The 11,815-nt window shown below is 37.2% G+C and overlaps 1 pseudogene; it reads right to left on the reverse strand.

Moving 5' to 3' along the window:
* The window catches only part of LOC107560028 (phosphatidylinositol 4-kinase alpha-like), a 52,824-nt pseudogene that overhangs the window by 1,969 nt on the left and 39,040 nt on the right, over positions 1-11,815 (reverse strand).

The raw sequence follows: 11,815 nt of genomic DNA on the forward strand, positions 1-11,815 counted from the left end.
TATGTGAGTTTCTGGATACTCTTGATAGGGATTCCGATGAGAAGAGCGTTGCAGTAATCCAGTCTGGTGGAGACAAAGGCGTGGATGAGATTCTCAGCATCAAGTAGGGTGAGTGTGGGACGAAGTCTGGCTATATTACTGAGGTGGTGAAAAGATGTGTTGCAGAGATTTTTGATGTGGGCCTCAAATGTTAAATGAGGGTCAAACCTGACACAGAGATTGGTGACTAATGGTGATAGGGGAATGTCTTGGCCAGAGAATGTAATGCAGGTTATGGTGGATGTTCTGATCTAATGAGGGGAACCAATGAGGATGGCTTCTGAGCTGTTCAGCTGGAGAAAGTTATGATTCATCCACGCCCTTATCTCCTCCAGACAGGCAGCAAGTGTGGGTAGAGTTGTTGATAGTGATGATGATGATGAAGAATCAATATCAGTTTTCATATATAGTTGTGTTTCATTGTTTAGCAATGGAAAGAAATTCCCAAGTGACTGATGACTTTACAGTGGGGAAAGCATGTAAATAGTGAATAAAATAGGTCAGAGAACTGATCCCTGTGGAACCCCGCAGGCCTTCCCATGGCCACAAATTCAGATCTGTCTGTGAGGTATGACTCAAACCAGCGCAAGACGGTGTTATTAAGTCCAATTAATTGGTGTAGCCGGTTAAGATGTATACCATGATCAATGGTTTTGAACGCTGCAGAAAGGTCCAAGAGGACGAGGAGTGATGGTGAACCAGCATCAGCTGTCATCAATCAGCAGGTCATTTGTGACTCTCACTAAGGCTGTTGTGGGCGGAACGGAAGCCGGACTGAAACTTTAAAAAAATTGTATTGTATTTGAGGTGGTCCTGAAGGTAGCTGGCAACTGCTTTCTCCAGAACCTTAGAGAGAAATGGGAGGTTGGATATGGGCCTGTAATTAGCAAGGGTTTGAGGATCAAGGGTGGGTTTCTTGAGTAGTGGTTGATTATGGCCGTTTTTAGGGCAGACGGTACGTGGCCAGCCTGAAGGGATTGGTTTAATATCATGGTGATAAGGGGACTGATTGGCAGAAATATTTGCTTTCACCAGAGCTGTATGGAAGGGGTCGAGTGCACAGTTAGAGGATATCATCCCCCTGATGGTGTCCTCAACCTCATGTTGAGTGACTACTGGGAAGCAGCAGAGCAGCCTTAAAATACCAAACTGCGGGTTGGCAGTTGGGGCAGATGAGGAGGGGGGAACAGAAAGGAAGGAGCCAATCTTGGCAATTTTTGGATTTTTTGGCAAAATGGAGATGTTAAAGGCTCCATGTCTGTTGCTGGCCGCTAGCCACAGAGGCAATATGCAGGGCAAGAGAAGAACTCGGCACCAAAAAAATCATCCGGAGAAATCAAGACCAGGAGAGGTGGATCATGGAAAGCACCAAAAGGAGCTGTGAGCGCTGTGGAAGCAGGCAGAGCTAGAAAAAGCCGTAGCCGGTTAGCTACACAGCTAACCGCAGGCACTTGCTACCAACCACTACCAGCAAAGTGGAGTCATCTGAGTCAGTAAGATCCGTACCCAAATATTATTCTGATGGGTTTTACCAATTACAACATTAAGATAAAAAAAGTAGTGCCAGTAGTCTAACGTTGTAACTACTGTAGCAGTTAAAACTCGAGTGGAGAAGCGGCGAACAGACAACGCCAGCGTCCTCTCCCCAACCGCCTACTGTTTTTCCTATGTATCTATATTTCACACACCATTTCTGGCCTCCTGGTAAGGATATAGTGATGTGAAATAAGATCGGGAGTCTGCGCAGGGTGTTTATTTAGAAATTGAGAGGATTTGGGGACTTTTATTTTGTATCTACTGTGCGGCTTGGACGTGGCGTCCGTCAAAAATAGGTGAGCGTTCTTAGGATCGTAACGAATGACGGCACGTATGAGCCTCCCTCAAGACACACCATCACAAGAAGAATACACGAGTTGTATGATTTTAATTTGATTGCATTAATGTTTACGTTGAGATTCACAAGAAACATTTTAACTGCTAATACGTAAACAGAATACTGCTGTAAAAAAGCACCTTATTTGTTTAAAGTGTTTAAAGTTTGCAAACCAAATGTTATTGCACTTTTGTTAATACATCAGTACTTTTAAAATAAAAGTGCGCAATACACTACTTTTGAATTCATTATTGAAATTTGTGCATAACTGCGATTATTTGCGATTAATAACGGAAAAATAATCAGATTAATCGCGATTTAAAAATGTAATCGTTGCCCAGCACTAATATCTATAATCTAACGGCATATCAAAATAATAATAAAGGCTAAATTCATGACAAACTCGAAAATTTTAAATAATCATAATAATAATATTTCAATGAACTGCATACAATAATTTAACTATTATCTCTACAAACTAACAAAATATTAAAAATAAATAAATAATATAATATAAGAAAAAAATAACATTAACAGCTATATAAAATGTCAATTTGACATTTGATAAAACATAAATAACATTCTTCTATCAATAAATATCTCATGTACGTGTGCGTTTCTGGTGCTTTTCTTAACATCTATTATGATACTTTTTAATTCATTAATTTTCCATGTTCATAACAAAAAAATATATGAATGTAGCGTCTCGACCAATCTGACACACTAATTTTAATTTGATTTAACAAATCAATTATTCATTAGGTTAACAAATCGTCACAGTCCCCTCACTCAATAAACTGGATGCCAGGATGTCTGCTGAACACCAGGCGCTCTGGTCACCATGACAACTAATCATGATATCACTGGTTTTATGACCCCCCAGGAATGTGAGAAGGATAGCCCACTCTTGTACAGTAAGAAAGTTATTTCCCTTAACCAGGAAATTAACGTCTTAGAATTGACAAGACAGTTGACCCTGAGTGGTCAGCTAAATATCTACAGTGGATCTAAAATATGAATAGTTAATTATTACTAGTTATGGTTAATTATTCATATTTCCCCATGAGCTGATTCGCTACATGAACATGAATATTGATTTGTGTTTATTACTTCAAAAAGTAATAATTGATCTCATTCAGTTCCATAGTTTAATACCATAGCACAGCATAACATACATTTTTTTCAATATAAATGAAATATGTTTTCCAAAATGAATGAAATATAAATCTCATTTCCCTTCTGCTCCATTGTTAGTTGCTTTGAACTCACTTGAGCAGTTTGATGGTCTGACCGCGGAAGCAGGGCAATCCTGTATCCAGCATCAGTGTTACTAAGGCAACCACAGCATCCATATACGGCCTGCAGCGTAACAGAGATTCATTCAGTTTCTCAGTTTCTAACACACACACACACACACTCACATGCACACGCTCACACTTGCACACACTCACTCACACACACACTAACACACACACACACACACACCCGCTCACACACACACACGCACACGCTCACGCGCTCACACTCACACACACACACACACACACACGCACACACACACACACACACACACACTCACTCACACACACACACACACACACACACACTCACATGCACACGCTCACACTTGCACACACTCACTCACACACACACTAGCACACACACACACACACACTCGCTCACACACACACACGCACACGCTCACGCGCTCACACTCACACACACACACACACACACACGCACACACACACTCGCTCACACTCACACACACACACGCTCACACTCACACACACACACATCTCACCTGACGGCCAGGTATCCGCGCACACACATCTCCATGAACCACTTGAAGGGCGTAGCCTCCATCTTCCCGCCCATGATCATCACCATCTCATCGGTCAGTTTGATGTCCGGCTCCCAGCCCAGATTCCCACCCGGAGAACTCTCAAACATGAAGCCGAAATCTGAAACACACGCACACATAAGAAACGCACATGATAACGCAGAACAGAGACGTTCATTCTTAGATGTCTCACCGATGTGGATGAGGTGGCCCTGTCTGTCAAGCATGATGTTTCCATTGTGTCGGTCCTTGATCTGCAGCAGGAAGAGCAGCAGACTGTACGCGGCCATGCTACGGATGAAGTTATACCTCGCCTGATGGACACACGAGAGAGAGAGAGAGAGACGGAGAAAAAAAAATCAATCAGAAAACCAGTGTTCCTCCAGCATGATGTTTCCATTGTGTCGGTCCTTGATCTGCAGCAGGAAGAGCAGCAGACTGTACGCGGCCATGCTACGGATGAAGTTATACCTCGCCTGATGGACACACGAGAGAGAGAGAGAGAGAGACGGAGAAAAAAAAATCAATCAGAAAACCAGTGTTCCTCAATGCTTTAAGACCCTCATTGTTCACAGCCGGTTTCACTAAGGATAAAAATGTCTACTAAATGCATTAATTTAAATGTAAAATGCATAAATGTAAATGCCCCTAGCTCTAGTTTTGTTTTAAAAACTTTATTTTATTTTTTTCATTTATGGGAACTCCAAAAAGAGTTTAAAAAAAACAAACAAAAAAAACCTTAATTTATTTAAAACACACTTTTAAAATTAATTAAAATATTCAAGTTTAAATAAAAAATATTAATTAGCAATTTTTATATTGATTAGTAGCTTATTTTATTGTTTGTTTGTATTGTAGGATTATTAATCATTTTAAGTCATGATGTGGTAATGAGGTCGGAATTAAAGTCACAAAAATTTTAATAGGAAATATATTGATTTGTAGTTGTTTTAAATTAGTTTAAATATTGTATTGTATGATTTTAAATCATTTTAAGTCATGATTGCCCTCTAGTGGACTGGTTTAGAACCACTGGCTTTTCTCACCTTCTGGAAGGCCAGAGTGGATTCGTCTCCGTACTGGTTACAGAAATAATCGTACATCCCGAAATCCGTCTGTCGTCCCAGCTGATCTCTGGACTTACAGTCTGGGATGCACTCGATGACGCCACACTGTGACACAAACACAGGACCTTCACATCAACCAACAACATCCAGACACAAAGCAGCTGGCGTCACACCTGCCGGACTCATTTCTCTCAGTTCGCTCTCATATATTCAAAATCAGATCAAGAACAACACACAGACATAAACTAATATAATAAAGGGAATTAATATGCAATACAGGCAGTGAGATGAGTGTGTTTGTCTGTTCAGCTAATGCTCATGTGCCGCGTCAGTGAGATTTACAATCAATAAACACGGACTGTTGGGATGTCTTATTTCATTACTCGTGTAAGTTTAGACACAGAAAAATGGCCGGTTACACAGTCAACATGGATAACAAGACGTGATTTTTTGCTGGGTTGCAAAGGGACAGGTTTGGATTAAATCAGGCCAGGACAACCATGAAACCATCATTACCAATATCAAACCTGAACCTGCTTAAAATCAATGATAAATGATTGCAATTGAAAATTGGTGGGGTGCCAGTCAGTGAAACTCAAAAATAATACAAAATATAAAAAATTAAAAATAAAATACATTTAAAATAAAAAAATTAAATAAACTAAACATTTAAAAAACTAAATTTAACATTGAAAAATAATAAATAAAATAATAAATAAAAAAATAACTCGCCCCTGGCGCTGTAGCGACCACCCTATATGGAAAAACGAACAGATCGAGTCCCACCAGCTGGAAAATGTTCTTAAACAGACCGATGATCTGCAACGCCAACATATCCTGGAGAGAGAGTCAGAACAAAAGAATAAATAAATAAAATAAAATAGAGAGGAAATAAAACGTCTGAAACACTTAATCAAACATTTTCCACTTAAATACGAATTTATTTTTTTATTATACACCTTTTCCATTATATCAGTTAAATGTGCTTTAAAATATTTAAGTACAATGCATTTGTTAGTTCATGTTTTCTATAATATCTTAAAATCCTTTGATTTATATTATATACTGTACATGTTCCTGATGTTTAAATATAATTAGCTTTCACAGATTGGCATGATTTTTACAATAATCAACTCCTTCACAAAATATTACACTTCTGTGTGCAATTCATCTTGTGCATTAGTAACTAAGAGGTGTGATTATATATAGTATCAGCTATTTTACAACAGCTTTGAGTCACTGGTTTATAGTTCATAGTCAAAACATAAATTGACATGTAAATAAGGGACGGCAAAAGCAAAGCTTATGAAACCTGTCTGCAGTCGTCTCCGACTTTAAAGATAGCCGCCTGCCAGCAGATCTTCTGTGTGTCTTCTCCTCTCTGAGCTTCATCCAGCGAGTCGGAGCGACACAGCAAGCCTACAAACACACACGAGCTTTGATTCGGTGTCAATCATGTGTTAGCAAGCTTGAAAAGCACCATTATCCCTCAGAAATTCATCTTCACACATTTCTACAATTACTATTTTTAAAAGCCATGTCATGCATTTAAAGTTGGAAAAATGTGTCATCGTAATTGTATTTTATATTTATTTTATTACATTTTCATTTCTAATCATTATTTATGCAATATTTATTTTTTGTGTGTTTTTTATGCCATATCATGCATTTAAGTTGGAAAAATCTTTTTATATTTTACATTTGTTTTTTATTTAAAGCTTCATTTCTGCCACTTATTTATGCATGGTCTTTTCCTTCTGTCGTCTGTTTGCATACTAAAAACTGTGATTATTCAATTTGTTCTTTCATTTATTTATCTGTTTTGTTTGGTTGTTTTCACCATGGGTCAAAAAAAAGGTGAATGTGACTTTTTATCTCACTATTTGTTTCTATTTTTTTTTTCTTCCTCACAATTCTTTGGTTTCAGAATTGCGAGATATAAACTTATTCTGAGAAGTCGGAATAGTGAGATATAAAGTCACCACCAAGAAAAAAAAAAAAAGAGTCAAAATTCTGAGATAAAAAGTTGCAATTTTTAATTTATTTTTCATTCCATGCTGGTAAAAAAAAAGAACAAAAAAAAAAGATTTTTGAGGTTTTTAACTCAGAATTCTGACATTTTCCTTGCGATTTCCGAGATTATATCTCAAAATTCTGAGAAAATAAAACAGAATCGTAAGATATAAACTCAGAATTGCTAGGAAAAAGGTCATCATTTTTTTCCCCTTTTAATTCCGTGGTGGAAACAAGCTTCCATGATATTGAGCATTACTATCAATCTGTCTATAAGTGGGTTTTCTGCTGTCTTCCAAGCACTGCTGTTTTCTTCAGGAATTACAGAATTAGGTCTGTGTTGTAATAGTTGACGTACCCTCTTTCTCCAGTTCACTCACTCCACAGCGTTTCACCTTGAATTTGGCCAGATACGGCGCTTTGGCAGCACTGAGAGGGAAAAAACACACAGAAACATGTTTTCTTGTGCTTCAAACACACGTGACGCTGTGTGATGTGTTCAGCGCTCATCGTACCTCTGCATCGGCAGTCCTGATTTATAGTCAATGTCCAGGACTATAGCTTCAGGGTTACTGGGCAGATAACAGCCTGAGCAACAGACCAAAAGTCAGTCAAGTCATTAAGAGAGCTTGTATAATCAGATTATGAGGAGAAATTCAGACCTGGCTGGACTTTGATATCAGACAGGGCTCGCAGACACGCTCTCTTCTGCTCGTCACCTTTAGGAATCGGCCTGAAATAGGAAAAACACAGAGGAGATTTCAGCTTCAAACATAAGACAAGAAAATGAACACCGTGGAGAATCAGCGCCATCTCGAGACTGAAACAAGAGACGCAGAAAGAGTGTTCAGTGATGTTAAGAGATGTTTCTAGTACTTTAGAATGGCTGAGACATTGGTGATCTTGTTCTCAATCTCAAAATATTAATTAAAATCTACAGTAGCATCTTAACACTAAAATACCACTGATTTGCAGGGTGAATTGTCATTTCATGCCGACTTTAAAAAGCTTGAATGTTTAAAGTGGCAGATGACAAAACTGTAAGTACTTAAGTTTGTGTGGACGCTAATATAGTTATCGTTCTTGGAGAAAACAGGACAGTGAAGAGGAGCTTTATTTACGGTCTTTCTGGTGTCCCTCCTCATCTGTGTAGATGTTGGTCTTCATGTTCCAGATGAACTGATGTGCCAGAAGCTGAGACTTCTGTGCAGCCCACAGGATGTATTCTCTCACGTACCCCATCTACACAACATTACACAACAGTATCTTTAGTGCACTCACCTGTCAGAGAAGAGAAAACCAAGAAATGCAAAACATGGCCAGCATACAACATACGAGTCATACTTATGAAAAACATTAAAATGATGCATGCAACTTGATTTATACCTTTTTAAATCTCACTCTGGACATGCAAATCATTTTGGCATTATTTGTCCTCATTACTTTTAAACTTCATACACACACACACACACACTATACCTTGTCATAACGGAGGGCCTGAACAATTTGTGTGATGTAAAACAGAATAGCATCCTGTTGAAAATATGAGAGAGAGAAATATGCATTAATAAAAGCATTCAAACTGACCTCGGATAAAGACGTATAATAACATGAGTGTAATGACAGGTGTGGCGTACAGGAGGGAAGGAGCGCAGGACTTTGACGGCGTACTGTGCGGTCAGCGGATGCGGCGGATACATGCTGGAGAAATACGAGAGTCCCGTGGGAGGATCGGCCGGAGCCCAACACAAGACATGACTCAGCTCAGGAGAGTCAGCGTCGATCGTGTGCCACGTCACTAAAAACTGCAGCGGGAAACACACGTTTACAGGCAGGGTAGATTTTAATACAGGGTAGAATTTATGCAATTATTATATTCATATTAAATAAACAAATAAATAATTAAAATACTTTTTAAAAGAACTTAAAATGAAAAAATATGTGAATATGTGAAAATGTGATTCATATAACAATACATTTAGATTAATATAAAAAAAAAGTGATGTTAGAAAATGTTATTGCAATTATTTCAATTTTAACCTAATTTTGAAATCACATTTTATTTATTTATTTTAATCAATTAATTTAATCAAATTAAATGGTATAAAATAAATAAATGAAATAGGTATAAATAAATAAAATAGGTATAAATAAATAAAATGGGTATAAATAAATTAATAAATAAAATGGGTATAAATAAATAAATAAAATGGGTATAAATAAATAAAATGGGTATAAAGAAAGAAAGAAAGAAAGAAAGAAAGAAAGAAAGAAAGAAAGAAAGAAAGAAAGAAAGAAAGAAAGAAAGAAAGAAAGAAAGAAAGAAAGAAAGAAAGAAAGAAAGAAAGAAAGAAAGAAAGAAAGAAAGAAAGAAAGAAAGAAAGAAAGAAAGATCTGATTTCATCATTTGGTTGTGTTGGGTTCTGGACGTTCACCTTCACAGCCTCAGAAACGTCACTGACGGCTCCCGGATCCAGCCGAACCAAGCGGGTCACTTCTGAGAAAATGGCTTCTGTGTTCTTGAACCTGTAAAATATCGTGCAGTAAGAGTGGTAACGTTGTTTTGTGTGTGAACTTTTCATTCGTGCTTTCATGCATTGCTCGCTGATACTAATGTCAGACATTTACACAGCTAACCATAATCAGGAGGCATCATAAAGAAGGTCTAACACAAACAAAAACTATTATTCAAATGGTTCTAAATAAGACAAGATAAAATAAGTTTCATGCAAGTGTTATTAGAGCACTTCATTTATTCAAAAATACACACACTAGAGTTTATAATGTCTTTTTAAGAATATCTGCTCACAAAGGCCGCTTTTATTTGATAAAAAATACGGTAAAAACACTAAAATTGTGAAATATTATTAGAATTTAAAATATCTGTTTCCTATGTGAATATCTGTTCAAATATAATTTATTTCTGTGATGCGCAGCTGAATTTTCAGCATCATTACTCCAGTGTCTCCTTCAGAAATCAGTATAATATGCTGATTTGCTGCTCGAGAAACATTTCTGATTATCATCAATGTTGAAAACAGTTGTGCTGCCCAATATTTTTTTGTTTCTTCAGGATTCACAGATGAATGGAAAGTTCAAAGGAACAGCATTTATTTGAAATAGAATCTTTTCTGACATTATAAATGTCTTTACTGTCATTTGTCATCAATCTGATGCATCCTTGTTGAATAAAAGCATTTATAAAACGCATAGTTCCGATCCTTGATTCTGATTGGCTGAGCCACGTTCGAAGCTGTTGTAAATTACTCTACAAATTAGTTTACATCTGTGTGTTGCTCGGCCACCACTTTGTTGGAACCACAACCGTTTCTGAGGAACTACATTGTTTGGCTGAAGAATAATGTTTTTATTAATATCATTAGACTTTATTTGCTCTGTTACCTTACTACGTATATGGAATAACTGTTTTATAAAAGCAATAACCCCCGTGATGCCGTGGTTTACAGTGAATTTATAACAGCTAAGGGGGTTTTAGACACTGTTATTAGCTGTTATGGTCACTGTAAACCACGGCTTCTTGGGGCTTATTGCTTTATTAAAATTACCTTAACTGACCCAAACACTGGAACAGTAGTGTAGTTTGATAAACGTCTCACCTGGCCGGCAGCTGCAGTGCGAGGTACGGCGAGATGCTCCACGTTGTCCTTCCACTGTTTCTCGGTCAGGCTGATGTATTTGGACCTCCAGTTGGTGATGCTGGTCTCCACAGACTGATCGGCGGAGATCTGCAGCTCCTGGCTGCCCAGAGGATTGTACCAAGTGGTCAGGCGCTCCACCTCACTGGCCTAACAGCACACAAGAGCTCGTTTGCTTTAATCATTGACTAATGAAACACTAAAACGGCAATATTCATCTTGGCAGGCTTTATTAATATGATAACTATAATCTCACCAGCAGGGCCAGCAGCAGCGTTCTGCGTTTCATGAAGTATTTATGCAGCTGAGTTCCTCTGTTCGTCTTCTTTAACAGACCTGCAAGAGACAAGAACTTAAAAGGTCACACGATGAAGAAAATCTTGCAGGATTGTGAGCGAATCTCAAAAAATAAAAAAAATAAATGTGCTCTAGCAATGAAATGTTTGGACACTCATGACTGAATGTGTAAACAGAATACTTAAAAGTATTTAAATCAATGCATTATTATTAATATATATATATTTGAAATGGAGAACATTAGCTATATTTCATTTTGTAATTGTAGAATTTATTAATTTAATATATTAATACTAGTAATGAAATTAAATGATTGTTTTGTTAATTAAAAATAAATTAATAAATTTTAATAATTTAATAATTAAACAGCAACTCACATTCATTTAATATATACGTAAAAAAAAAGAAGCAGCTTTGCCATAATTACAGCATGAAGTTGGCTGATGAATGGACTGAGTGACAAAGTTGAACTGAATTTAATCAAAATTGAACTGAATTGATCTGTATAATGACACTATTGCCGTCTGTAGAGTTGCTTTATACTTGAAATGTGTTTCATAATTGATGATTTTTGCAACATTAACAGTTATTTTCCTGTTCATTACTGTGAAGCAATGAAACAATCTGTATGATATAAAAGAACTATAGAAAAAAATGCAACTTGAAGAACAGCTTAAATAAAAGTGTTTGCATTAATCTAACAATAAAGAATGAGCAGATGTGTCCAAAAAATAAAATAACTGCTAGTGTGTAGTGTGTGTATGTAGACAAAGAGAAAAGATGATGCAGCAGCAGCAGTCAGTCAGTGCTGAAAAAATGTAGAAAAATCTTTCCATCACTTCTTCACTTACAAAAAGGAATCCAAAGCCCCAAAATATAAATATGAAACAAAAATAAGTACTGTGTGTGTGTGTGTGTGTGTGTGTGTGTGTGTGTGTGTGTGAGTGAGTGAGTGAGTGAGTGAGTGAGTGAGTGAGTGAGTGTGTGTGTGTGTGTGTGTGTGTGTGTGTGTGTGTGTGTGTGTGTG

This window comes from Sinocyclocheilus grahami, unplaced genomic scaffold, assembly GCF_001515645.1.
Source record: "Sinocyclocheilus grahami isolate Dianchi unplaced genomic scaffold, SAMN03320097.WGS_v1.1 scaffold708.1, whole genome shotgun sequence".
Lineage (NCBI taxonomy): Eukaryota > Metazoa > Chordata > Actinopteri > Cypriniformes > Cyprinidae > Sinocyclocheilus > Sinocyclocheilus grahami.